The sequence below is a fragment of the Passer domesticus genome, chromosome 8, assembly GCF_036417665.1.
Source record: "Passer domesticus isolate bPasDom1 chromosome 8, bPasDom1.hap1, whole genome shotgun sequence".
Lineage (NCBI taxonomy): Eukaryota > Metazoa > Chordata > Aves > Passeriformes > Passeridae > Passer > Passer domesticus.
In genome coordinates this window covers 49,270,256-49,297,394 of record NC_087481.1, presented here as the reverse complement: position 1 = coordinate 49,297,394, position 27,139 = coordinate 49,270,256, and the positions used below count along the sequence as shown (strand labels likewise).

Genomic DNA, 27,139 nt, shown 5'->3' with positions numbered 1-27,139 from the left:
TTTAGACTTTAGTGTTGTCCAGAACTGTTTTCATCCATGTCAGCATCTGTTTCCTTAATGTCTGGGTTTCTGTATGCTGATAGTCTTCTAACTGTTGTTACAGTCTTCACTTTTTTCCTAAGTTTTGAAGAAAATTCTGAAAGTTTTCCCCTCCAGAGGAAGTGAGTGGGAGCAATCTGACATCATCTCCTGAACTCCAGTGGAGCCCACCTACTAGCAGTCCTTTCCCTGTGAATATCTTCCACTGATCAGAAGCCTTAAAACTTCAGAACACAAAATACAGAATGGCATACTGATTTTCATGACATTTCCATGCCTTCTTAGAGACCAGGAAAACATCCAGGACCATCCTGTTAGGACTACAGGTTTGTGGTGAATCAGTTTTCTATGTGCAGGTTATACTTCCTTTTCCACCATGATTGTTCAATATATTCCTCTGCCTTCTGTTAGTCTGCTGGCTCAGTATTATTGTTCATCTCTCACACCCTGTTGATTGGGGCATTTTTTTGCCCTGGTCTCTCTGTTTCAAAACACCAATTTCTTGCTCTTTTCTGTTGTCTCTTTACAACAACTGAAAACTCTGTTCATGGAGGCAGCATTCTTTTAAATGCAGAAATTATATTAGGAGTAGAAAAGGAGTAAAAAAATCACCAAAACCCAAGCCCACAATACTAACAATTTCTGTTTCTTTAATGAAAACATACACAGTGGTGGTGTAGTACACCAAATACAACACAAAACTTAAACCAGTTTGAAAACATCGATCTGTACTCCTGACATAACTAGAGCAGAGTCTCCTAAGGGATAGCTGTATATATTGATGTTTTTACTGTCTGTGCCCTGCAAAACTCTGGATACTTTTAGTATTTGTAATTTTCATGGTATGTCCTGACTCCTGATAGTAAACAAATCAAATTTTACTTATGTCCTGTCAAAGCTGTGTTGCAAGAAGTAGCCACAAACTGAACCCCAATTCCAGCTTTTGGGGTAGCTACAATTTTGAACTGGATTTGGCATTGAAAGCTGTAGTCAATTCTAGGGGGGTTGCTCTTTCCTAAACAGTTACAGGATTTATTCTCAGCAAACCTTTGCCAGAAAATAGAGTTGTCTAAAAGCAATCAGTCAGGATCATACAAACTAGGATGGCCACAGAGGTCTGGTGTTATTGGTGGTAAGTGGCATCAGAGTTTTAATTTTGATATCATGGGAAAGTTCCAGGTTGGGTGATGAGTGTTATGTCTATCCAACCCCATAACACAGCCAAAATCTTGTACTCATCTTCCTCCCCAGTGCTGGTCTCATTATATGTCCATCACCAGCTGAAAAGTCTCCATCTCCCTCCTGCAGCAAAAATCCAGCTGCACTATAGTTTTTAGTAAAGTAGCTCCAGAGTTTTTAAATACATAGGATTAACATAAATAGCATCTATAACCATACATTGTGGATATACATGTGATATATATCAGCCTTCCAGGACCTAAAGGCACTGGCTCCAAGAGAGCTGGAGAGGAGCTTTTCACAGGGGCCTGTAGTGACAGGAAGAGGGGGAATGCCTTTAAGCTGATAGAGGGTAACTTGAGATTAGATATTAGGGGAGAATTCTTTGCTATGAGGGTGGGGTTATATTGGATATATGAAATATTGGATTATATTTTCAAGAGAAGCTGTGGATGCCCAAGCCCTGGCATTGTACAAGGATAGGTTGGATGGGACTTTGAGCAACCTGGTGTAGTGGAAGGCATCCCTTCCCCATTGAGAGGGGTTGGAACTAGATATTCTTTCGTGTCCTTCCCAGCTCCAAAAAATCTAACATTGTGGGTCATTGACAGGACATCCTCAGCAGATGCTTTATGTGGTTATAGGCAGCCTGTTGATTTCTTGAATTCTGTAATAAAAACTCTCACAAAAACCTTTACCCTTTAGGAACCTTCTCAAACTTCTTGCTGTATAACGTATTCATTTAAAATACTATGGTTTGTGTTGATAGATGTACTAGTACTACAAGAAATATTCAGAAAATCATTGAGAGTTATATTTTTGATCATACTGGAATTTCCCTCTGGAAATACAATGAAAATCCCCTGGCTGCTGCTTAGGGAAACTGGGACAAATGTGAGAGAGGTGGCCAAACTGTGGTTATCAAGCAAATATGCAAAAGCTGAACGATTGAATTGCATGAGTCTTAAACTGGATATGCTTCTTTGCTGCTATAGGAGTTGCTGACTGCTTTAAGTGACTGTTGTGAGGGTGAAATAAAGCAGCAGGTAGACTGAAGCTGACATCACTGTGCTCCCCTGGGCCAAGCTGCCCATCCAACCTCTGCAGCTCTTGGAACAGTGGGGCAGCAGTGGAGCTGCTACTCTCCAGCTCCCTGATTCTTGGATCTCAGTCTTTAGTTCTTGGCTCCAAGCAGCCTGCTTGCTTTTGCCTCTATGAGGTGATCAAGGAACCATGTCTCCCAACACATACAGCCCCTCTCTGAGGCATTTCTCTTTTCTGCACTGTGTGTGGCATGTAGGGAGTGCTGGCAGTTCAGACTAAACAAGCACTTGCAGCCCATCCATCCTCATTTAGGGATTGACTCTTCTTGTGCAGCTCATCAGAGCAGGCTATCAAACAAGGCTGTGTTTGAGAGAGGCTGGAAGCCTGTGTGTGCCTGCCAACCACCTCCAGCTGGCAAGAGACCTGAGCAATTCCACAAACTAAATCAGATGGGTTTAGAATACATTTCCTGCTGCTGTGCCTCTGAAAAGGCTGTTCTATTATTCCAGTGCTGCATGCCATTCCAGGGGTGAAGGGTGGCATGAATGTCTAGCTGGAATTGTGTGGGGCACTGCAAAGCCTTTATGTGCTCGTGCAGCCATGTGCGTGGGGAACCCAGTTACAGCAAATTAAAGCCAGATAAACAAGCTGTATCCTAACAGTAACTCATGGTCCTAGCTGATCTCTCAGGCTTTTTACCAACATGTGCTGTCAATTTCTAAAGTCCCAAAAGTACATGATATCTGTGATATCTGGGCTAAAGGGCTCGTTCACATTCCTTTCCTTCCCTCAGATTCATGCCGCTCGAAGACAATGCCAAGCACTGCTAGGCCAGGACTTGAATTTCAAGTGGAGCCTAAAAACTTGGTGCAATGCCTCCATAAGCATTTGCAATCTCTTTTCCCATCTCAGTTTCCCATCATGCTTCCAAAAGCAGCTTAATGAAATGCAGAAGTTTTTCTTCCTGTGTTTGAAATGCTCTATATGTTGAACTGCCAAAGAATTAGGACGCTGTCCCAACCAACACCTTCAATCAGTTGCAAGAACTAGAACATTGTCAAATTAATGGCTGTGACAAGCACATCACTGGAGCAGGATGAAGGTCAATTTATTTGCTCTAGGTTTTTATTTTCTGTTTTGCCTCAGGAAAATAATGTTTTGACCAAGAAGGGAAGGCCTTGCCATATCTCAACTTTCCTTACACTGTCTTAGAAAACTCACTTTTTCCCATGTTTTGGATACATTCACAGTATTTTGAAAAAATGTACTAAGTTCCATCACCACAAATTTCTTTCTCTTCTCTTCCCTTCTTTCTAAAGGTCTCAGCACTCAGAATAACAAGAATTTAATGCTATAAGCCTCAGAAAATAGCTTATTCTGCATAAAATCTGTTTGTGGGACACTTGCAAATAAAAATGCAAGCTCCTTGAGTTTCAGGTCACCAACAGAGGCCAAATAGAGAAGGATTCACCTCTTTAATTCTTTAAATATTAGTATCTTTTTGGAAAGCTCTTTAAACACAAGTTACAGGAGACCCTGGATGCTGTTCCTATTGAAAACAAACGAGGTGGTGGAAGGCTTCTTTCTAGCCTTTAAAATCTGCTTATCTGCAAGAATCATTGAACATCTTTATAGTTCACTGTCAGTGTCCTCTGAATTGACCTTTCTACCATAGTTTCTGTGAATTTTCCATGTGCCCAGGTCTGATGATGTAGGGTTACTAAATAAGCTGTTTTCTTGGATAAATCAATATTTTGAGAGTATCTTCCTAACTTCCCTAACAGATGGGGGTTTTTTGATGTTTTTTTCACCCCAGCTGCACTCTGTATACAACGTTTTGTTGGAATGCTTTTCCTTTAATGAACACAAAAAATATCCTTCTATATAAACTTGATGGGATTCCTGTGATAATATAAGCAAAAACAGTAGACACCATTGTTGTTTTGAATTGCATGAAATGCAACCCACTCAGTTCAGAATGGTGTGGAAATATAAGTGGACTTTGTTTTTTCAACAGAGCACATTGTGCATGAGAGCTGCCATGAATTAGGAAAAATATGTACTTAAATTTCAGTAAACATCACAAAGTTCCCACTTTGAAGTTTCCTCTTAGGAGCTGCTTTGTGATACTAGGGCATCCATCCTACCATGAAGTTCAAACCCCACTCCTGTAATTGTGTAAGTCTATCTTCATTTGTGAAAACATCTTCACTTATGAAAACTGCTGCTGCAGAAAACTCTGAAATGCTGTTGTAAAATTCACATGCTCAGCTGAAAGCACAGAACATTTGTTTCTTCTGTTTTGTGGGAAGCCATGCCTTACAATGGTTTTTCATGTTGTCATACAGGCAGCACCCTTTCCATTTCAATCAGATGGCAATATCCTTAGAGCATTCTTTTTCATTTGAGTGCAACACTGTGTGTTTAAGGAAGTATCAGCCATACCCACAGCTTGCAGAAAAAAAAAAAAAAAAACAAAGATGGTTTTATTATTATTTCTGTCACAATAGGGCATAACTGTGATGCTGGTACTCTAATACTGTAGATGCTGGACAAATACTGACAAAGCTTGAACAAAGAGAATTATTAATGACCAATACCAGCAGTGTGGGAGTTGATGACAAAAAACAGAGAAATTGTTAAAGGGAAGCTAAAGAAAAGCTTTAAAAATAGTGTAAGACATATGAAATACAATCAGGACCTCATAATGATGTGGGGTGCTGAGCTCTCCCTGAAATCTGCATGTTTTTATACAGGTAGAGTGTATTAATGTCATAGGAAGGTCTGTGGTAGGTCAGATGTCTACTAGGCACATGACAGAAATATTAAGTTAAAAAGTACAGCTTCAGTGAAGAATGTTCGATAAAGTACACATTTCAGGAAATTGTTTTACTTCATAATATTGCTTAAGCGGAAAACCAAGTTAAATTTATTGCATTCTGTGGGTAATGACTCATCCTCTTCTGAAAGAATGCAAGTAGATTTGTAATGCACTCAAACATGACACTGAAAATATCCCATTACCATCCATAGTTTGTCATACTGAAGTATTTCTTGAGAGGTTTTCAAAACCAGGACTTACATATTCCAGTTCAGTTCATCAAATAAGTCAGCCCTGACTACTTTCCAAACAGCTGCATTGAGGTCTTTAGAATTAATTCTCAAATCCTTAAGCAACCAAAATTCCTGCTAATTGGGTTTTAATTGTTTTCTCTGCAATGTATTTAACCTGATGCTTTTGCTTGTCTATAGAAAAACAACATGGGGATAGAGCATATTAATTTAGATGTACAGATGTAGAAGCAAAACATCCATGCTTCCTGCAGTGGTAAATGCCTGTATTGTAGAATTTGTACCCAAAACCATTTTGATGTAATGATGTGCTTTTTTGTTTCTCTACCCCATTCTGACCATCTTTTCCCAGTAACTCTGGAATGATGTAGTTGTCTATGGAGTTGGAAGAAATACAGTTTTCTCAAAATTCCAGAATTCCTACTGGATTTGTAGAAAAAACAGAAGGTGAGAAAATAAAGGTTTCAACTACCTGCTCACCCCTTACTAAAAATTATCAAGCCTACCAAGGTGGTCATTTGGGACACAAATCAATAAAAAGCCAGACACTCTTAATTCTGCTGCTCATGGTGTTCTTTTAAACTGTGAGGGACACAGGTTTCTTAAGGTCTCAGCTTATGAAAACCTTTTCCATTCTGGTCTTTGTCAAAGAAATGCCCAGTTAATGAAAACTAAAACATTTTGCTAAAGCCTTCATAGCCCATCTCTCTAAATGTTAGATGACCCATGGCATTTTCTCTTATCCAGGTCGGTACACTTCTGCTGAGAAAGCCTGGACACTTAAAATCCAGGTCTGGTCTGTTATACGGATTGCTTTGTGTCTGAGCAGTTCAGGTCCTTTGATATCTCTTCTCTGAACTAGGATCATGAGGGAGAAGAAGCCTAAAAGCCTGAACCTAAAAGGAATCAGATAGCCTAGACATTTTGGGCCTGGGTTTAAGAAATAATTCTGATCGGGTTGCTGGGTAATATGATGTTTGGATTATGCTTATTTAAAAGAATAACAATTAATTGGTATTTCAAAGGATCCGAATTTTTTTTGTTTACATTCCAATGTTATTTTTCCCACCAAAATATTCACCATCATTGCTCCAGATCTTTCAGCCAAGTATAAAACATTATTTTTTGATTACTGCTGAGAAAAGTCTAAATGTGTCCTTAACCCAGATCCTATTTGCACAAAAACATTCATTTCTTCTCGTGATGTTTTGCAAACAGGAAATACAGGGCCTGTTTATGGTTTTGTTGTGTATTTTAAAGTCATTATTGCCATTTTAGAAGAAGCCAAAGACCTGATAAGGACCCCTTTATGCTACCATGTTTGGTCAAATGATAGTTCTATGCATACTACATGTGAACATTACAAACTTATTTTTAGATGACCAGTGAGACCTATGTAGTTTAAAATTAGCCAGGCATCAGGACTATACTGTATTTTTAAAGGATGAAGCACAGCTGCTGCATGAGTAAACACAAACGAGAAAAACCAAATTTTATAAATATGTCATCAAGGTCATAAAAACAAATGTACTGGATAAGAAACATTATTCTGATTTAAGTATGGGTGTCAACAAGTTCACTGCTTGCTCTGTATTGAGATTGGTACTGATAGGAAAAGAAAGACATTTGGCAGCACTGTTAGCTAGTTGCACTTTTGTTTGGCAGAGTGAGAGCGGGAAAGCAGGAACAAAGAAAGGAACAGTGACAAGGACAGGTCCAGACACTTGCAGGAGAGTTGTGCAGTGCTGGAAGGTCTAGCAGAGGAGACTGGTCTGGTTCTGTGTCTCTGATGAATGCACAGCTGGTAACATATCACAGAACCACAGAATCAATTAGGCTGGAAAAACCTTTAAGATAGAGTCCAACCTATGACCCAACATCCATCACACCATGACACCAAGTGCCATATCCAGTCTTTCCTTAAATACTTCCAAGCATGATGACTCCACTGCCTCCTTGGGCAGCCCATTCCAATGCCTAGTTGTCCTTTCTGAAGAATTCCTTCCTAATGTCCAACCTAAACCTTCCCTGTCTTACAACTGTGTCCTTTCCTCCTGCCACTGGCTGTCCAGGAGAAGAGCCTGACCCCCACCTTGCTACAACCTTCCTCCAGAGAGTTGCAGAGAGCAGTAACATCACCCCTGAGCCTCCTTTTCTCCAGGCTAACAAACCCCAGCTCCCTCAGTTGCTCCTTACAGAACTTGTGCTCCAGACTTCTCACCAGATTCTTTGCCCTGTCTGGATTTGCTCCAGCACCATGATATCCTTCCTAAATTGAGGGCCCCAGAACTGGACCCAGGATTTGAGACATATCAGCTGAGTCACAGAGTCATGAAGTAGTGAACAAGAAATTGCAAGAGTTTATCTGTTCTGGGGTATGGAAAGGGCAAAAAGAAATAGGCTTTTTAAAGACATTCCACAAGAGGTCATCTTGATTCTTGTTCTTTCTGAAATGTAAGGTTGTTAGTTGTGAGTAAGAGAATTTGTTTCTTGTTGGAAATTACTTCTCAAATTTCAGCCCTGAGATTAGTGAAGTTATTGGAGGGGAAAGGGGGGGCACATACAGAGGTACAACTCTAAAGTAATTCAGTTCGGAGCTTTTTAGAGGAACAAATGAGATCTTGCTGAAACATTCATCAGAAACTTAGCCAAGCTACTAAAAGGAATGAAACAGGTGATAATCTGAAAAGCAGTATGGGAAAAATGTCAAAAGTAATAGGATGCTGAATAGAATTGAGAAAAGCAGGACTGTTTTTCTGACATAAAGTTATCACTCTCAAAAGTAATTTCTACAATAACCCTACATCCAGCCAAAGGAAATCCATCCCAAAGCAGACCATAAGCAGCCAGAAGAATGCTGATGCCCAAAAAAAGGCATTATTATATTGGATGCTAAGGTATTTCTATCCACATTTTTTCTTATATTAAAACCATGAGTACTGTTTTTTAAATTGTGCGGAGGAATGAGGTGTTCTTTAAAAAATAAGTAAACGATTTTTCACTTCCAAAGTGCACATTCTCATGCAGCCCATGAAGCTGGCATTGAACAAGTGTCTTCTGACTGATGACCACTCATAGCTGAGTTCATTGTGCTTCTCAACTGCATAAATTACTTGTGAGATCTACAGACAGTTTTAGTGAGTGAATCTAGGCCAAACCAAATTGGAGGAAGGAAACCACAGGCAGGCTTGAATTCCTTGGGAATGGCTCAGACACAGGAGAAAATCTCATATGTACAGCATAAGAGAGTGTGTTGCTCTTCAGGTCTAACAGGGTGGTACTTTTCTTAGACTCTAATTCATCGTTGCTATGAAAGAGTTTTCAATGCTAAGTGATTCTTTTGGTGTTGCCTGAGTGTCTTAGTGTCTTTTATCTATCTCTTGGGAATAATATATTTTTAATAAACATACTTTCCTGGAAGTAACATCAGCAGTTGCACTTGTAATGCAAAGCAAATACCAGTTTTAATTAAGAGCCCAATTCCTCCGTGCCTTTATTTGACAGTCCACAGTAGTGGTTGCACTTGCAGTTGTCATGTTCATTACTAATCTGCAAAATGAGCACTCACAAGATAAATGAAAGTAAAATACTCATCGGGTACATGTAATTAGCACATGACTTATTATAAATTGTGATGATCTCCTTGATAATTAATATGGCTTGCATTTGATGTTTGGAGGTAGTTAGCATAGAAGATACTTCAATAAGTAAGAATAAATTCCTCTCGGGCATGGGAAAACACAGTAAGAAGTGGGGAAGAAAAAATTCATAGGTCTAAAAGAAATGTTATTTTATAGTTGTGAACTAAGTCCCTAGCTTAGAATTTTTTCTAAGGGCTGGAATTTTTTATCTCAGGTTTACACAGAAAGGACAGTAATGAGCATCGTGGTTCATTAAGGATCCAAAGATGTGCAAAAGAACAGTTCTGGTGGATTTATTTGCCTTCAGAAGAAAATGGTTGCACAGGGACAGGGGGCACTTGCCAAGAGAAGCAATGGAAGTGCCATGCCACAGTAAGGGTTTGGGTCTTGTTTCCAAGGCCTGCAGCAGGAACACGACCTAGACCCAGGTGTGTGTGGATTTAGTTATGCTATAGAACGGGATCTCAGGCAGCCAGAGCAATGGGAGGCCTGGGGTCACTTGTTTATACACAGGCAAAAGAAAGCATTGAGAGCAAAGTTCATTATTAACATACCTCCATGGCCCTAAGCCTGAACTTTTATGATAGCCCTGAGCTTCTCCCAAGAAGAGAGAAAGTCTCCTTTTTTTTTATTTTCAAATTCCTACCTTGTGTCACTAGTAAATATCCAAACCTTATCCAATATGCACTAAAGCTCTCAGCATCTCTGATTTGTGATTATTCATCAGTTATTCCTGTTCCATTTACTCTGTACAACATGTTTTTAACATGTAGTTTGCAGTGCAATGCTGAGACAGGAGAAGCCAGCCGATGTTTTTCTTTTTCCTCAGGGAATAGATTAACATTTCTCTCTGTTATGGCTTATTTACTGTAATTGCTCTGTAAACGTGGGGCCAATAATGAAGGACTTATTTCAGGCTCCCTTGCAGAAAAGTAGGCTTCTAATGACCTATTTCTCCCCTTTTACAGTCATGGAGACAAAATGTCATCTTCTTCAGTATTTCACTGGTAAATTTGCAGTCTGTCTCAGTTTGTTACTTATCAGTGTGCTAACAACACACCATAATTTCCATTGAAGCTGCACAGAAAAATGAATGCAAGAGGCTGCGCATTTTTGCACTAATAAAGGTTTTACACCTGGGGAGAGAAAAATGGTCAAATTTGATTAAAATTCTATTAGCTGCTATTGCCACATCAAACTGTTAAGTACTTCAGACATATCCACAGTGCATTAATTTGCCAAAGCTTGGCACAGCCACACTGCTGAAAAAGTGCTAATGCTTTGTCTGCACCTCATGTGGTGCAAGTCAGGGTGACAGAATACCTCTGCTTATTAGACATTTTTGTTTTACCTCTTTGTAAAGAAGCAGGGAGGACCTTTTGGCTTGATGTCAGACTTAAGGTCATGTCTCTGTATCTGACTGCTGCAGAAGCACCTGATAGATCTGTTGGTCAGCCAATAGATGAACTCAATAAAGCATAAATGAGCTCACCCAACAAAATATTACTCTGCCTCTTGTCAGAGTTGTTCATGTGCTTAACGTACTCATATTGGAGAGATTTCTCTTCAGTACTGCTGGAGAAAAACAACTTTTCAGGGCAGCAGAGGCTTGGCAGCAAGTACAGTATTTAAATTGTTATGCTCCAGCCCTGAGAGGACAACAGCTTAGCACACAAAGCAGCCAAGGAGAGCCAGGAGGATCCATTTCCCTGCTCTTCCACACAAAGCCTCTTGTTCCTCACTTGGGAAAGTCATGCAGCTCTCCACCCTTGGAGTCATTACATGACTGGAGTACAGCAGCTCAGAGAGACTTGCAGAAGTATCAAACAAAGATCCCATTAACAAGAACCAGTGTTAAAAGGAACTCCTGAAATGAGCCATGAGACAGGCTTGGGCTTTCTTCTCCAGGGCTTGTACCATCAGGCTGGTAACCTGACACTTCATGGTAGAAGTACAGATTTATTTTTCTTTAAGTTTATACCAATTGTTTCACTCCACAAGGAAAATTCCATTAGAACTGTGGGTGTTAGTGAAGATCACAGAAAGATGAGACGTAGATTTGGTTTTTTACCAATTAGTTAACAAATCTTTTCTTTAAAATTTATTATTTATACTCCACCTTTTGTTGTAACTGGACATTTCAGTGTTTTGCTTTATTGTTTTCCTTTCCCCATGCAGTATAAAGAGCAGAATGCATGGTTGAGAAAGAATTGTTGTTCCTTGGAATCATTTAAAATTTCAAAAATTTAAGCTAACTTTGAAAATCCAGGTTTATGGTGCAAATTAGTCGTTCCAATGTTTTAAATAATACAAAGGCTTTGCAAATGTACAGAACAACAGAAGGGTAAGAAAACATGAAGGGGGAGAAGAGGAGCAACAGGAAAAAATCACAGAAAAAGTAATTTATTCAATTACATAATATAAAATAATTTTCTTTTTAATATTTTAAACAAAGTAAACATTTCTTCCATCTCTTCCACCCCGACCCATTCATTAATTTGGAGTGGAGGAAGGTAAAAAAAAACCACTTGAGTGTTACAAAGAGTCTGACTGCCCCTCAGTAAGTGCCATCCCAGCTTCCACAAATTGGTGCTTTTCCATGGATCTAGGTCACACTTTTTCATGCCATGGAGTAATTGACACAGTAATCACTTGCATCCTTTCTTCTGCTGAGTCCACTTTTGTTTTTTAAACGTGGTTATAGATTATGGATTGAGCTCAACTTTACTCCTCAGTATTAATATCTTCCTTTGTTACAAGCTGATAATCCAGAAACAATTCCACTGCCAGCATCAAATATTGTATTGAAGAAATTGTCCTTCTGTTCCTCTGGGGATAACCAATAGGGCTGTGTTCTCACACATTTCTCTTTACAGCTGAAAGGGACATGAAAAGCCAGATTTGATAAAGAGCTTTACTGTATACTCCACAGCAGTTCATCTTGGTAGCTGAAAATGCCAGGACACTGTATAAATCATTTTATGCTATCGGTTTCTTTATCCTTCCAAGGGTGCTCACATCAAATTCTGTCTTGGCTTGTGTCTAGCAGTGCAGAAAACACTTCTCCCCAGGTGATATGAGAACAGATCATGACAATGGCAATGCCATACATGCAGCAAAATAACATTAATTCATTGTAGCACACACAGGACGGGAGCCTGAGCAGTGAGAGGTGCTGCCTCAGGGAAAGCTTTGTAAGAACAGAAGGCTCATGGTTCAGCAGTCAAAGCAGGACAGGAGTGGAAGTTTGGGATAGACAGCAAGTGGATGGTATTTTTCCACATGCTCCTCTTCTGCATCCAACCTGCTCGGGACACTGCCACCCTGAACTCTGTCACAGGGGCCATGGCCAACCCATGAGACTTCTCTAGGAGCTCAAGTCTTCATACAGCAGACTAGAAACTATCTGCTACAAATTTACTGCTATTACTACCAATTATCACTACCAGTTACCATAAGGTTAGGGCAATATTATATTAATGACCAGGTAATAAAACAGGAAAAGCATTTTGGATGAGTCCTTCCTCTGGCATTCAACCTGCACTCATCCGCAGTTGCCTCTGTGCAATTGCTCTAAAATCTTTTGTGAATCTTATTCTCTGAATTTTGTCAAGTTAGGCAGATTCCCTCCTTACTAAAGTGTCCCCTTGTTAGGGATCTTTCAGGAGAAGATTTAAATTAAATTCTGAGTCAGAAATTGAATCATAGGAAAATATTTTTCTCATTCTTTGCATGTGATCATCACGTTCATCAGATTCATATTGTCACATAGAAAGTCATCATTTCTCATGTGTCTTTATTTACTCATTTTCACTAGGCTTATAAATATGATATTTTAATCCATAATTTCAGATGCCTACACCCGCTGGCAAAAGTACCTTACCTCAAATTCTCATGATTCCCAAATCATGTTTGGATATCTCATTACAGCAGGTAACTGCAAAACCAAACACCATTATTCCCTGTGCAAGAATATGTAAAATCCTTTGCCTTCCCAACACTTCAATTCTTAGCATGGAAATTAGCACCAGGAAATCCCTTTTCTTTCTAGTGGTAGGGAAGCAAGCTCACTTCAAAAAAGCTCCTGTAGTATATTCTATGACCTGTCAGATTCTTTTCAACGCAACACTTCTCACTTACGAAAAAAATTGTGTTTGTTCATTTCAAGTGGCAAAGCAGATCATGGCCAGTGGCTGTGGAAAACAGTCATGATGGACTAAGACAGTGTGTGAGGACTGTGTTCTGTCTTTCAGAACAAATGTTCTCTCTCCATTCCTGTCCTGCTCCTCAGCCAGCCCATTCACCTCTCTGCTATCAATGGTTGCTCAAGCCAACTCTCATTTACTGTAGCAAATGAACCAATAAATCTAACATGTCATAATCCCACAGCAAAGCAAAAACCATGCAGCTGAATTTTCCACCAGAGTACATCTGCATAGCCGGGGTAAACCCTCTGTTCAGTTTTAATTAGGATCAACTGAGGACGTGACCAGCTTATTGTAGTTTGTAACATCAAATTTGTATCATGGAATTTCCATGGATTTAATTAATTCATGATAGTTTAGAAAAACTGATCATAAAGTATGTTGAAACTGGGACCTCTTTACAATGACATCCTCTTCTCTTCTATCCATGAATATCAAGCTGTTTTGTCTCCTGTTTTGATGTATCCTGGAGACAAATTTAATGATCATTTATTTCCAGGCCTGGGACAATCCACTTTTCAGCCTGGACCAGATTTAAGTTAACTGAGGCGAAGAGGGGAAAGAAGAGAGTGTCTATCTTTGCTTTGGGTAAGCAGGGAAATATATTTTTCTAGATAAGGGCAGATCTAACCACCAAACACTTGGCCAATGTGTTGTCCCAGTGATTTGAAAATAGTGTCCCAAGACATTCATCACCCTCTGCTTGCATCTCTGCCTGGGGGCAAGAGAAGCACAGCACCAGACATCACAGCTGGACAAAGGACTCCAGAGACTCTTTCTGCCTATTTATAATCAAACTCTAACTGATACATCCAGGAGATTCTTGGACTGAATATGACAAAGACTGTAATATCTACCCAGGGCAGGGGGGCATAATTTCCTTCAAATACTTCCTCCTCTGTTTAAGGTTGCAGAATCATGATTGTGTCCTTCTTCCAATGATTCAGATACTGAAAGTTTTTTCCATCCTGCAGCTACATTGTCAGCATTTCCAAATATGCTGGCAATTTCTTCCTAAGACTTTGCTATAGCTGTTTCTTGCCTTCATGCCAGCTACTATATGCAATCAAGCTGCATTGAGAAAGAAAGGTATTTTTAAAGATGGAGAACCTAAAAATCTATTGAAAGTCTCTACTAATCTCCTCCGCACTTGTGCTACAGCTGTGCAATAATTTTCTGGACTCATGCTTGGGGAAGCATTTTGCGTAATAATTTCCTGGACAACGCTTGTGGAAGCATTTTGTGGCCATATTATGCAGTCCAGTAGTTACAAGTCTTGAGCTGTCATTTACTTGTAAATGACAGATTATTTTCTCAGGCCTAAGTGATTGTATTAATACCATTACACTTTTGATGTTTCTGAAGTAAGGCTGCCTGTCACAGCATCTGCACATCCCACAAAAAGAGAAAAAAACACAACAGTCTATGCTTTTCCCTGTTTTTTCACTGATGTAATTGTTTTAACTCCATTGTTGTTTTTTTTCTAATTCCCTAAAGGGAGAATTGTGTAGAGGAGGAATGAGATGATGAGAACTGTAGAAGGTCCAGCACCTCACCAGTCACTGCAGTCAGCACCCTGCAGATGAGTTTGGTAGCAGAAACGTAGAGTAGGAGCAGAAAGGATATCCACAGAGACACCTTTCCTCTCTTAAACTGTTTCAGCTTCTGGTGGAGACTTGGAGATATTGTTTTGGAAGATGTATTTGTCTGGTTGGGTTTGATAGCTGTAGTTAGACTGTTCTTTCTCTGAGCCTGTTCAATCCCCTTTTGAAGCAGTCTCTCCATCATGGTGCTGATGCTTTGCTTTTTCCATAAACTCTCACTCATTAGCGTTGAATTCAGCTTCTTTCTCAGACCATTTAGAAACACGTTGACAAGCACAGATGTAGCACGACTCCCCTGATGGCCTCTCCAAGAGAAAGCAGTCCATTTATTCCTTCATTTGGTCTCTTATCTTTTGACAGTTAATTCTGGAGAGGACATCCACATTCATTCCATGACAGCCTAGTTACTGCAGAAGTCCTTGGAGATGTCTCATCAAAAAGTTTTGTTAACTGAACTACACTATTTTACCTGGGTCACAGTTATAGCTGTACTCATTGACTCCTCTTGAGACTTAATTTCCCTCAGAGAAAGCTCTTTTAATCCTTTCTCATGTACCTAATTTACCCGTGTCTCTATAATTCTATTATTTTTGTAAAACTTCATGCAATTTTCCTGCTACAAACTGTGAATACCCATTTATAGCTATCCTAGGACAAAAGCACAGTTCAGGATTATTTTTTTAGTGACTTAAAAAAATACTTTTTACTGTATCTAGCTTTTTTAATAAATTATCTGAGAAAACATGTAGAAATTATAAGTTTGAAAATTTTTTAATATCAAAATATCTAATCCAGTAATGGGAAAGAAGTGGCACACTTGCCACACTTGGTGAATGGGCATAGGGTAGGATTTTGAAAATTAAGTGCATTGATATATTTTGGTATGACTAACAGTGAGAACCCTACCTCTCCAGCATTCAGTTTCATCAATATTTATTGAGGGGAAAGTCAAATAGCTTAGAGAAGAGAAATAAGGAAGAGAAGGAAATATCAGCTCTTTGGGTTTTTCTCCTTAAGAGCTTCACTCCTAGAGGATCTTTTGTTTCTATACAGGAAATTCCCAAAGGTTTAGAGAATGGGGGTGGCTACTAGAAACAGGAAAAACATATTGAGTGTTGTAGAAAGTGAAATAGGATGTTGTGATGTCCTTGAAATATCAAATACTCCAAACTTTGGAAACTGTTCAGAAAGAATCTCTAATGGGAAAAAAAACCAGAAACTTAATTCCTCTTTCTTAATTCTGTGCTCTGAGCAAGTGGACAAGGAGAGCAAGAGAAGTCCCAGGAGGGTCCCACACTAACCCTGAGGCACAGTGCTCTGTGTGTGACATCCAGAGTCCTGAGCCTTGCACTCACTGATGGTTTACAGGGTCACTGTTCTCTGGGCATGGAGTGGCTCCAAGGCAAACACTTCATTTACATGATTTGACTTGTAAACTATAAAACAGCAAAACAGGTTTAGGTGAGGGCAACTCAAACTTCAATACTGCTCTGCTTCAGAACTGCTTTTATTCTTTTTTGTCCCTCTCATTCTCCTCTCTCCAACTGCTGCTGTTTTTTCCCTCAACCCCAGCCCGAGTTTTGACCATTCCCTGAAGCTAAAATGCAAGCCCTGCTATCCTGTTCCTGTTCAACTCCCTCCCTGAGGTTTTTTTTTCCTCCAACCTATACAAATAATTGATGTTCCATCCATGTATTCCTTCAAGTCAATCTCCATGTCCTGCAATCTCTCCACTCGTAAATGCCACAAATGGCTCCTCTTCATTTACTGTCTTTTTGTTGCTTTTAACCCTCAAGGACTCTCTGGTCTCTTCTTCCCTCTTACTCACTGTTATAATTATATTTTTCTAGTCTATCAATTACACCAGTTTCAATGAATTGTTAGTTTGCTATACTAACAAACACCAACTGCTTCTTCCCTGTGTCCTTTATAAAACCACTCAGAAGAGACACACAGCAACCTCTGAAAACTGCATAAATCATAAAGTAGGAAGCTTGGAATAGTCAATAATCATTGGAGTTTAAAAATACTCATTGAATTATTCATTATAAGTATAGAGTCAGGGGGAATGTGAGTGGCAAAAGACAAACAGTTGAGAATAAAGACAGAGACTGATTTAACAGGGTGTGAATGAGGTAATGAATGTCAGAGTTGACCTCCTTTCCCTGGCAGTCATGCTGTCAGATAACAGCTCTCTGTAATCTGCCTAACTCTGGTTTGTGCTCTGCTCATTCCTGTCTCCATCTTCCCTGCAGTTCATGCAGGATGCAGACCTTGGTGATCCATGCACAAAAAAACATGTTTGGAGCTATCGGAAAAACCTTTCTTGTTGTTGGAAGCTGTAGTTTGAAAATTCTTTGTACAAACATATGTTGTTGAGGTTGTGTCATGGTGGCCAAAATCCCCCTAAACTCTCTTCTGTAAGCTTCATTTTTGATCAGCTCATAGTACTGTTGAGAAGAGAAAAACACAAAGACTTGCAAGAGGTTTTCATCTACAATTGTAACCATGAGAAAGGAAATCTGGATGGAAATTGGTCCAAGAATTGTTATATCTAATGGGCTCTGGGGCAAGCCTTCAGATGTGCACTGTGGTTACACTGGTTCCTTTCTCAGAGCTTAAATTGTTAAGACATGGAATCACGCTGATCATCATTTAGTACTTCATTCAGTCTTGAGGGACTTGGACCCTCAGAGACTTTAAACACAGGCAGCACATCTCCCAAAAGATTGCCACACAAAAAAGAACATTCTTTCAAATCTGCAAGGACTTTTTTCCTCAGAGTAGGCAACAGTGATAAAATCAATATTAATTTTGCATTGCTCAATTCCATTCTCAGGAGAAATGTCCCAGTGCATTCCAGCATGAAGCCATTTTCATTTTATCATGTTTTAATATCTGTCAGAAAGTTGTAAAAAAAATTAACCCTACATTTCTTTTCTAGTTAGAAAGAGAGAGTTAATAACTCACAGCAACTTTACAGAGACTATTCCACCTAGCATATTAAATGAAATAAGATGAGGCAGTCTAACCATCTCAATATTATCCTGGATTTACTGGTCTCTAAGAGAAGGTGCTTAAACAATTCCTAAAAATAGTGGAATGGGAACATTTTGGAATCTGTGTATAGAAATTTCAAATACTTGCACCCTGATCCTACACTAAGATGAGATCTGCCCTGCCTCTCTTCTCCCTCCGAGTTCTGCAAAAAGACACTTGCCTACCTGGGCCAGGCAGCAGCACTGCTCTCAAGCCATTTAACCAGTGCAGAGCAGCTCTGGTGTGAGTCTCTGCCTCCTGCTCAGTGATGCTCAGTGCAGAGAAGAGCATCTGCTCTGATTCTCTCCTGGCTGCTGACAAACACACCCTGGAGCAGTGCAGCATCTGCTCTACACTCCTCCACTGGCTCTCTCACTTGGAAACAGGGCTGACTCAGCAGAAAACTTTATTATTAGGATTATTATGGCTGGGAGTTACCAGGTCTGGCAAAGCCTTAGTAAAATAACACCCAGCTCTGCTGCTTCTGTATATCTGGTATTAAATGAAAATGGGTTGGTTTACCCATTTTAATTGAATGCCAACCTTCCACAGCAGATACTGCAAACACCTGTATTAACAATTTTCTCTTCTATAAACTGGCAACAGAACTTTGAGTGATGCTGGACAGGCCAGAGATGAATATAGTCCAAACTTGGAAGTAAAATGGGTTTTTCAAGGTGATTTTTCAAAGACCATTGGTTCTATTTCATTCCCACACCCTGCCATACACAATGAAGTTACTGAAGACACCCAGAGCCAAGAAAGAGACATCGTTTTATTTAGAGAAAAAAGTATCTATAGTTCTCCTCTTGCAACATTTATCTCTAGTCTTGGGTACAGCTGCTAATAATAAACTCTGCAAAGCAAGTATCAGGTTTAAAAGAGAAATTAAAAGAAAGGGAGTGAAAGGAATGGAGCCTTCAATGGTTACTTGCTCCCCAAGTGATTTGCATTTGTTTTCAGTGCAGAGAACAGTCAGTAAAATCCAGTAAAGTCACCAAATACATTGTAACCCCTTTGTCTAGTTTCCATGGAGAATATTAAAGTTTAGCTTTGGGGCTTTTTTAGCTTCCTAGTACTAGATGTTTTCATCACTGTCTTCTGTTTTTGCGGCTGGATTTTTTTAAATTTTTTTTTCTCTAGATGACCTTTAATTTCTAAGCAATTCCCTGAATAACAGTCATAATTATTGCAAAACCCTGGTTTCTCATTTGACAGGTAGTACAAAACAAAGCTGGACACGTGCAGATCACCACATTGACCAGCACACTGAACACTGTTGAAACTTTAATCTCAGCAACTCTCAAAAGCTTTAGTTAATATACAGTTGCTATGTGACCACAGTTTTCAGACTCCCTGCAGCAAATCCACAGCCTATAGACAAGGAAACACACATCTGTTAAACAAAATGCAGCCACCTACTTTCACAGCTAAAGCATGCCTGCAAATGTCCAATTTCTTTTAAAGGATTTTAGGAGAGGTGGAAACATGTATTTTAGGACAAAAATCTAGTTTGGCTGAAAGAGAATAAAGAACAAAATTTCCCTTGGACAAGGTGCTCTGTAATGTGTCAGCATCTTGCAAGTTTGCATGGTTATGGTCCAGTTCTGGATGCTTTGAGAAGAAAGATTGATCCTGCTGCTCTGGCTGCTCTAACCTCAGGGTAGAGATGAAGAGAAGGAATTATTGACAACAGTGGGGGGAGAATAGAAACCTTCCAGCTCTTGCTGCTGGGCACCTTGAATAGAGTGGGATGAGAAGGATTCTCTGTCCCTTGTGTTCTCCAGGAACAGCCTCCTGACGTTCTCCAGATTACTTGCAGACTCTTCACGTGTGAAAGTGGGGCAGCCATTTTTAACCACTCCATCTGTCAAAGTCCATTTTGGTAGCTGAAACGGAAAGCTTTTCCCTTTCAGCTCCACAGAGGAATCCCCAGAGAGTCTGCCATATCCTCCCTGCCTCAGCCCTGGGCCCTGTGGTGGCACTCAGAAGGGGCTTTCACAGTCAAAGGTCACTGCTATGGTGTCTCCTCCCTCACGGCTAACCACGGTCTTACTTAAAGTGATAACACTCATGTTTCTAATCCCTGAGGCTCCTAGCATCCAGAGGAATACTCTCTGTGGGAACGGCACTGACTTCAGTAGGTAAAACCCTACAGGTTCCACCCCAGCTGTGCCGTGGACCTCTGTGCCAGTCTGTGCTGGGTGCCAGGGAACACCACAGCAAAGAGCACCTACCCTTCAGAGATATTTGATCCAGGCAGGAAAAACACGCTGAACAAGAGAGAGGGAGGGGAAACCAGAATGCAAACACTGTCATTCTGTCTCCTCTCACTCTTGCTCTATTCTAGCCTGATCATCTTTCAGGATGTTGCATTATAAAAGCAAAATACCTGGAAGCTCAGCATGAAACACATCTCCTTTCTGGTGTGCGTGATCACTAGCACAGTCCCAGCACTTGTTGCTGAAATAGACATTTTCTCTTATAGACCTCCTGGTTTGTTTTACACACGTTCTTTTTTTTTTTTTTTTTTTTTTTTCCTAAAGAACCATACCCCCATGTTTCAGGTTTCAATTGTCTCCCACAAGAACACCACTGTTTTCTGCTCCAAACTTGGTCTTTCTGCTCTCTAGTTTTTACCACTCTTTCAAATACGTTCCACCAAGCACTGTGAAGAGAGGCATAATGGACTACTCTTAGGCTTTATCTCGAGATTAAGAAAAAAAAAAAAAAAACACAAAAAAGGAATGTACCAAAGAGAACAATTTTGAATTGTCTGAATTTGCCACAATACCAAAAAGTCATTTTTAGGAAAGTTTGTCATTCAAGGTCCAGCTGAGTTCACGCACTGCAATTCACAGAACTACAGTCATTAAGGGAAAGAACTCCTGCTCTGTTCCTGCTCTAATGTGAAGTGGTACATTGCCATCCCTATGAGATCCCAAGGGACACATTTCAGGCAACCACTCTGGGGGTTTATTACACTTCTTATCTGAAATAGAATGACAGTGATAAATAATTTACAGCTATTTGTTGTTGATTTTTTTTAATCATTCAAACAATTTCTCTGCTTGTAGCTTACACAGGATGAAATGCTGTTTTCAATTCCTGCTGTAATTCTAACCAAGTGTTGACACCAAATTTGAACAATTTAAAATAGAAACTTCATTATGTGACCCCCCAGAAACACTACATTAAGATTTGTCTTCTAACTTTAATGGTTTCTGTTTGACTTAAATTTCAGTGAGTTCATTTGTAATGCATAAATCTCTCTACATGATTAGTTTAGCTCCACCAAGAGAAACTGCAATTTAGGAGGACATGGACAAATACAGAGAAGGAATTTTAAAAATCTTTTATTGTCTTTCAAAATACATAGTTCTAAGATGTTGGATGGTTTTGCTTTTTGTCTTTTTTTTTTTTTATGGGATTGAGTCATGATTTTTTAAAACTCCAAATTCAAGAGAAAATTCAGGTTAGCTCTTAGAAAACGCGTGACAAGATTGAAAACAACTGCTCGCTGGAACTCACTTTGCTGCCAAAATGCTGTCTTATGATAAATGTATCGTCTTCTAAAACCATTAATCTGGCTTATATAAAAATACTTTCCAACACTTCTTTACAGGCTCAAAAATGAACTTCACTGTTTTTTGCAGGGAGACCATTTAGGAACCTACAAGGAAGCCATAAAACAAGGCAATCAAGCCCAAATTTCTTAAAGTTAGAAAAATGACTAAATTGTTTTCAAGAGTTGAAAGCTTCTGAGGTAATGGAGGGAATGTAGTAAAAAATGCTCACAGGGCAAGAAGGAAAAGGACTAGAGAATAAAGGCTTCTTTGAAAGCCCCTACTTACCTTCCCAGTCTCCTTGAGGGCTGTCACGTGTGTGGAGCCAAGAGACAGATTTTTATCTGTTCCTGACACAGAGCTGAGCAGATGTGTGCTGTCCCAGAAAACCCCACTTAAAATTCATGCTGCTGCTGGGCCTGAGAGAAGTGGCCATAACTGTATCCCCATACCTCCAAAAACCACCTCAGCCAAAATGGAAACATCCTGTGGGAAGAGGGTACACAAAAGAGCTTGTCATTCCTTCTAACATCTCCCAGATTTTGTCAGCATGGGAATGCACACACTCCAACACTTCTATATGGTTCCCCCCATCCAAGCAGAAAGACTTGCTGCAACTTCCCTTCCTCACATTCCCACTCCATGTGATGCCAGCATCAAGTTCCTGATACACATTCCCCTTCCCAAACTGACAACAGCTTCCCCCAGTGATGGGAGCTGCTCCTCTGTGCACTGTTACAATGCAAGATGGTCTTATTCACCCTCCATCTTTTCCCTAAAAAAATCTCTTAAGAAGTCTAGCAAAGTTTCCATTTCCCTTCTGTATCTTTGCTCTGAGGTTATTTATGGTGAGATTATTATGGCAAAGATTCCTGCTTTCCTCTGAGTTTCCTCAATGAGCTCCTTCCCCTGGAAGAAATTTTGCAGCCATCATGATTCCCTGGGATACAGTATGATCCTGGAAAATTCTTGCAGGTGCCTCTGTGAGATCCAGCATTGAGGTTTCTCAGTTTAATAAATTACTGCCTTAAAATTTGAGATACAATCACCATTCTACCTTTCCAAGGACTTTACCAGTAAGGAGTAAATCACAGTATTGAGGAAAGAGGGTTAAACTAATATATTTTACTTCATATTTGCTGTGGAAATTTCCTATCTCAGTACTGCTAAAGACAGTAACTCACCAAACTACAGGCTCAGTCACACATTTAAGTCTGAAGTGTGGTGGGATTTGATCTCCCCAGTCCATATGAGGACACTAAACAACACCCACGGAAAAACCCATCATCAACACCCTGGCACAGGTCCTGCACAGCATCTTGCCTCTCATCTGTGGAAGCAATCCCTACCATCTAACACATGCTTTGAGGCATATCTGTGGTAGAACTTACTGTTTCGTAGAATCATAGTATTATTAAGGTTGGAAAAGACCTCCAAGATATTGAGTCTAACACAGCACCACCATGATACCATTAAGCCATATCTCCAAGGGCCACATCCACACTATTTGAACACTTCCAGGAACGGTGATTCTACCACTTTGCCTGTTCCTGTGTCCAATTACTCTTCCACTGAAAAAGATTTTCTCAGTATCCGATCTAAGTCTCCCCTGTTGAAACTTGAGATAATTTTCTCTAGTTCTGTTACTGGTTACCTGAAGGAAGAGACCAAACACACTCACTCAGGCTGCACCTCAAGGCACTTGACCATGAACTGCATCTGCCAGGTAAAACATTGGTGTCTGCTCTGAATCAAATCTCTCCTGTACATCAGTGTCAACAAGAGATTGTTCATTTCATCCTCTGATTTCATCGTAACTGATACAGACCTCAGAAAATTATGTGTGATTTAGACAGCCAGTCCTAGACACTGTACCTCTTCAACCTTTCAGCTACTGAGCCTTTTGGAACAACTTGAGCTGTAATTAAGTGTTCAATGCTTTTGCATTTTTTATTATATGTTGGTGCTGGTTTTTCATATCCTCATTAATTTGCCAGTGAATTGCGGCACATACAATTCAGGTGTTTTGCTGGGGACAAACTGGTTAGATATGTCAGGAAACTACACATTAAAATGTTTCCCACTCAAAAACCCTAAGAATATAACATAAAGAGACTCTATAATCTGTTGTTCTCAGAGGTACTGCTGATAAAACAAGCTTGATTTTATTTGTGCTGAAGCTAGTTAAAAGAGAAAAGTTTGATATTGTAAAGTCTTGTGATTAAGGGGAATTTTCATATTTGAAAAGGAAACTTTACTCCTATAAGCTCAGGTTGTTGGCATAGGCCTTCAACAACAGAATAGCAAATTGGTCATTTCTTCAGGTACATAACCATCTGTTAGTACAGTGACTTTTTCTAAAAATGGAGTTTTCTGGGGTTTTTTTTAATTTCAACCTCCATCTGCTCTTTTTTAGAATGGTACACCTTCAATCTAAGGGATTCAAGGCACTGAATAAAAACTGCCTTATTTGCAAAATCTATGGAGGGATGTAATAAGCATGGCAATAGCAGTCAAATCCACCAGGTCTGCTCTGCCTGATGTTTCTACTAGCTCATTTTTGTTAGTCTTATCTAAAGGTTCATCTTTTCATTTTTATCAAATTACAAAACCTAATTCTTGCTTCAAAAAAAATTGGTCAATGAGAACTATTCTTCTTTTCCAAACACAGTGATGCTTTTGGTGAAGAATCTTACTTGATTGAGATTTTTCCCCAGCACAGTATTTATAGTGTGACCCTGCATTCAATCAGCTGCCATTGATTCTCCTTGGATATTTCCCAGCAGACCCATGCCAGACCCCAAAATGGCTCAGGGCTGGAGTTAATATTCTCCCACTTGTTTGACAGAGAGCAGAGACATTGAATGAATATTCCAAAACAGTTGGCCTAACAGAGGAAACAAAACAACCCATTCCTCATCCCCAGAGTCAAGTGTTTTTCCCAGGAGGGTTTTAATTTTGGCTTTAAAAAAATAACAAGAGATTTTTTGGTTTAGTCTTTTCAGAACAAGGATATTCACTCCAACAAAAATAGATAAGGAATTAGAATGCTGTCTACCTCCTTAACAAGTCTACAATCCCATGAAAATGTATGGCTTACTCAGCTCTTGGTTAATGCCAAGTGAAGCTCGTGGCTCCATAACTGAGAGCTATGGGTGAAAGCGGGAACCACCTTGCCAGGAGTGCTGTAAATGCTAGGAAAAAATGCCATTTTCCCAGAGGCTGCTGCACGTTTTCTGGTCATGTGAGTGCTTACAGTTCAGATCTGTCTATTTATGTTGCCCTGTGACTAACTGCATTATACACACCTTGCGGGGACCAGCCAGAAGCCCCACAGCCTGTCAGCTCTCTAGTAAATCACACTAATCAAAACTGAAATGCCCTTTTCTTTCTGTTTTTTTTTTTTTTTTTCTTAAATGTTCTTTTTTGAAGTAAGAACAAAATACCAAGAGAGAGAACTGTAGTAAAGAAGAAATGGTCTTGAGTCACACACCCAGCCAGTTTATAGCAGCAGAGGGCTGCTGCACACAGATCAGAAAATGCCAGTTTGCACAGGCAAAAGAACCTGGTTCTCCAAGGTCAGACAATTCAGGTGATGTTCCAGTACTGTCAAAAAGCTAATGGCTTTTGGATCAAAGTTCACATTGAAAGATGAGGTTTGGGATGGCTGTTCTGGGACTCTCCCCATGGCAACTGATTGACTCGTTGAGGTTTTAGTCTCTCTATCTTTACAAAATACTCCAGTTTTGGAAAAGGTTCAGAAAGACAATGAGCAAAAATGCAAAAGAGGAAAAAAGGTAGCTTCTCTTTTTTTCTCAATCTATTATTTACTTAGCTACTTTCAGCACTGTCTCAGGGCTATGGGAATAAACAGGGTTCTGCACTGATGACTTTTTTGGGCTTTGTCCTAGAAGCCTCTTCTTTTCTGAAAACAAGCCAGTGGGCCTTTTTGTGTTCAGCCCTGCTTAGTAAGGATGATCCTCCATTCCAACCCTCTCCTTCTGCCCCTGGTGCCATGTTCTTTCATCCTGTGGCAGGCAAAGTCTGGGCCATCCCCTGCCCAGGTGTGATAGGAAGGCAGCAGACAAAGAGAGAAACACAAGAAGGGACATACAAACTCCAAGTTCACTCTTTCACTCAAGCAAAACTAGAGCAGGACACCTCCCAGAGCCACCTGCAATAGAAGTGTCAATTATTTCTGCTGATTCAGAGCCTGATGCCTCTCACCCTGTCTTCCAGACAGCATGAATGCTCCAGGTAAGACATGAAAAAATATCTCAGAGTATTGGGAGAGGTTTCTGTGTTATTTCTCATACTGAAAACCAGAAGCCAGCTTTGGTGTAGAGAAAAGCTGGCTACTTCTGCCTATGAGGTGTCTTCTAGTTATCTTCTCCCTTTTTTCCATGTCTGTGGTCTTTTCCCCCCATGGGTAAAAAGGACATTATTTCTTTGCACTAAACATTAATGATTCATGTCTGTAAGGGCTGAGCTGGAAAATTTCCTGGATTATACACCTGCTTCCTCTAGAAGGACTAAATGTACCAGCAGTAGGTGGACTTACTCAGGCTCCCATTAAGCAAGAGCTGTGGGTGGTTTTTCAGTCCAGCTGTCAACATGCGACTTATTCTGCACTTAGATCAACTATGTCAATGGAAAGAGTAAGCTTCAAGCCTGCTACTGAGTGGAAGGATTATAATAATTACTGTCACTATTAAACATCTTGAAAATGCCAGTGGATAGGCCTAGAGCCCCACATGTCAGCTGAATAAATAAGAGCTTGTGACTCACAGGATGAGAGGTCAAATGCTGCAAAGTGTTTCAGGGCAGTCATTCATGGACAGAAAATGCCTACTGAGATATTAGCCACAATCACAACTACCTCCTGGTTCTTTTGTGAATTTCTACCTCTAAAGGAGACCAGGAGCTGCAACTTGTCACACAAGGAACTAGGAAAGTCAAGTTGTAGAGCTGGCAGGTGGACTCTCCCCCATAACAGAATACAAAACATCTTTGTACATTGTCATACTAATACAATGCACAAATTTAAAGAGTCCAGGGTTAATTTGTCCCTAAAAGAAACAGGTTGAGGGGATACTCAATGCCCTGACAAAAGATAACAGGTCAGCAGCCCGATCAGTGCTGAGCTGCTGATTTGACTCTGGCTGCTGATTCAAGCACCCTGAGAGAGAAGGGACAGGCAAACCTATTTTGGTAACCTCTTCCCCCTTTGCACTTGGGGTGCACAAGGCACAGCTGACAGTGCCATCGTATCCACCCAAAACGCACACCCCTCTCTAAAGGGAGATGAGAACTAACTGCCTAAATGTGGTCAGGAACTACTTAAAGCTAAAATTTAGGAAGATTTGCAGTTATCAGGCAAAAAAAAATAGTGACAGCAAACTCACTAGAGACTTAAAATTTTACTACATTTTAATAAATAGATGTAACTTCTAATTTATCAATTAACCTAATTATAGCAGTATAGGTTATGTATATGTAACTAATAATCAGTCAGTTAATCTTCCATTAACTTGGTTTTAGTTACTTAGTGTTTAATTAATTGATTTTTACTTTGTTTGCTATGAGAGCAATGCACTCCATGACCCAGGAGATCACCCCTTATCCCCATCCCCCAGTCTCATTTTTCCTGCTCTGCTTTTCATAGACTTGACATTAAACTTTACTTCTTTCCCACCTGTTCACCAACTCCTCTTCTACTGTACCCAGCAGCCAAGGGTTTCATGCCACAG

The 27,139-nt window shown here is 39.9% G+C and overlaps 1 protein-coding gene across 21 annotated transcripts in view; it reads right to left on the bottom strand.

Annotated features, from left to right (window-relative positions):
• Positions 1 to 27,139, bottom strand: part of LOC135306802 (uncharacterized) — a 193,020-nt gene that overhangs the window by 61,677 nt on the left and 104,204 nt on the right. For 19 of the 21 annotated variants that reach the window (XR_010367570.1, XR_010367573.1, XR_010367569.1 and 16 more), the window contains 2 exons: positions 21,678 to 21,875; positions 20,593 to 21,496 (listed from right to left, as the gene is read on the bottom strand). The gene's annotated coding sequence lies outside the window, so the exon portion shown is untranslated. Of the gene's footprint in view, positions 1 to 11,246; positions 11,852 to 20,592; positions 21,497 to 21,677; positions 21,876 to 27,139 lie in introns of those variants that run through there. The other 2 variants (XM_064431287.1, XM_064431286.1) reach the window with 2 other exon arrangements.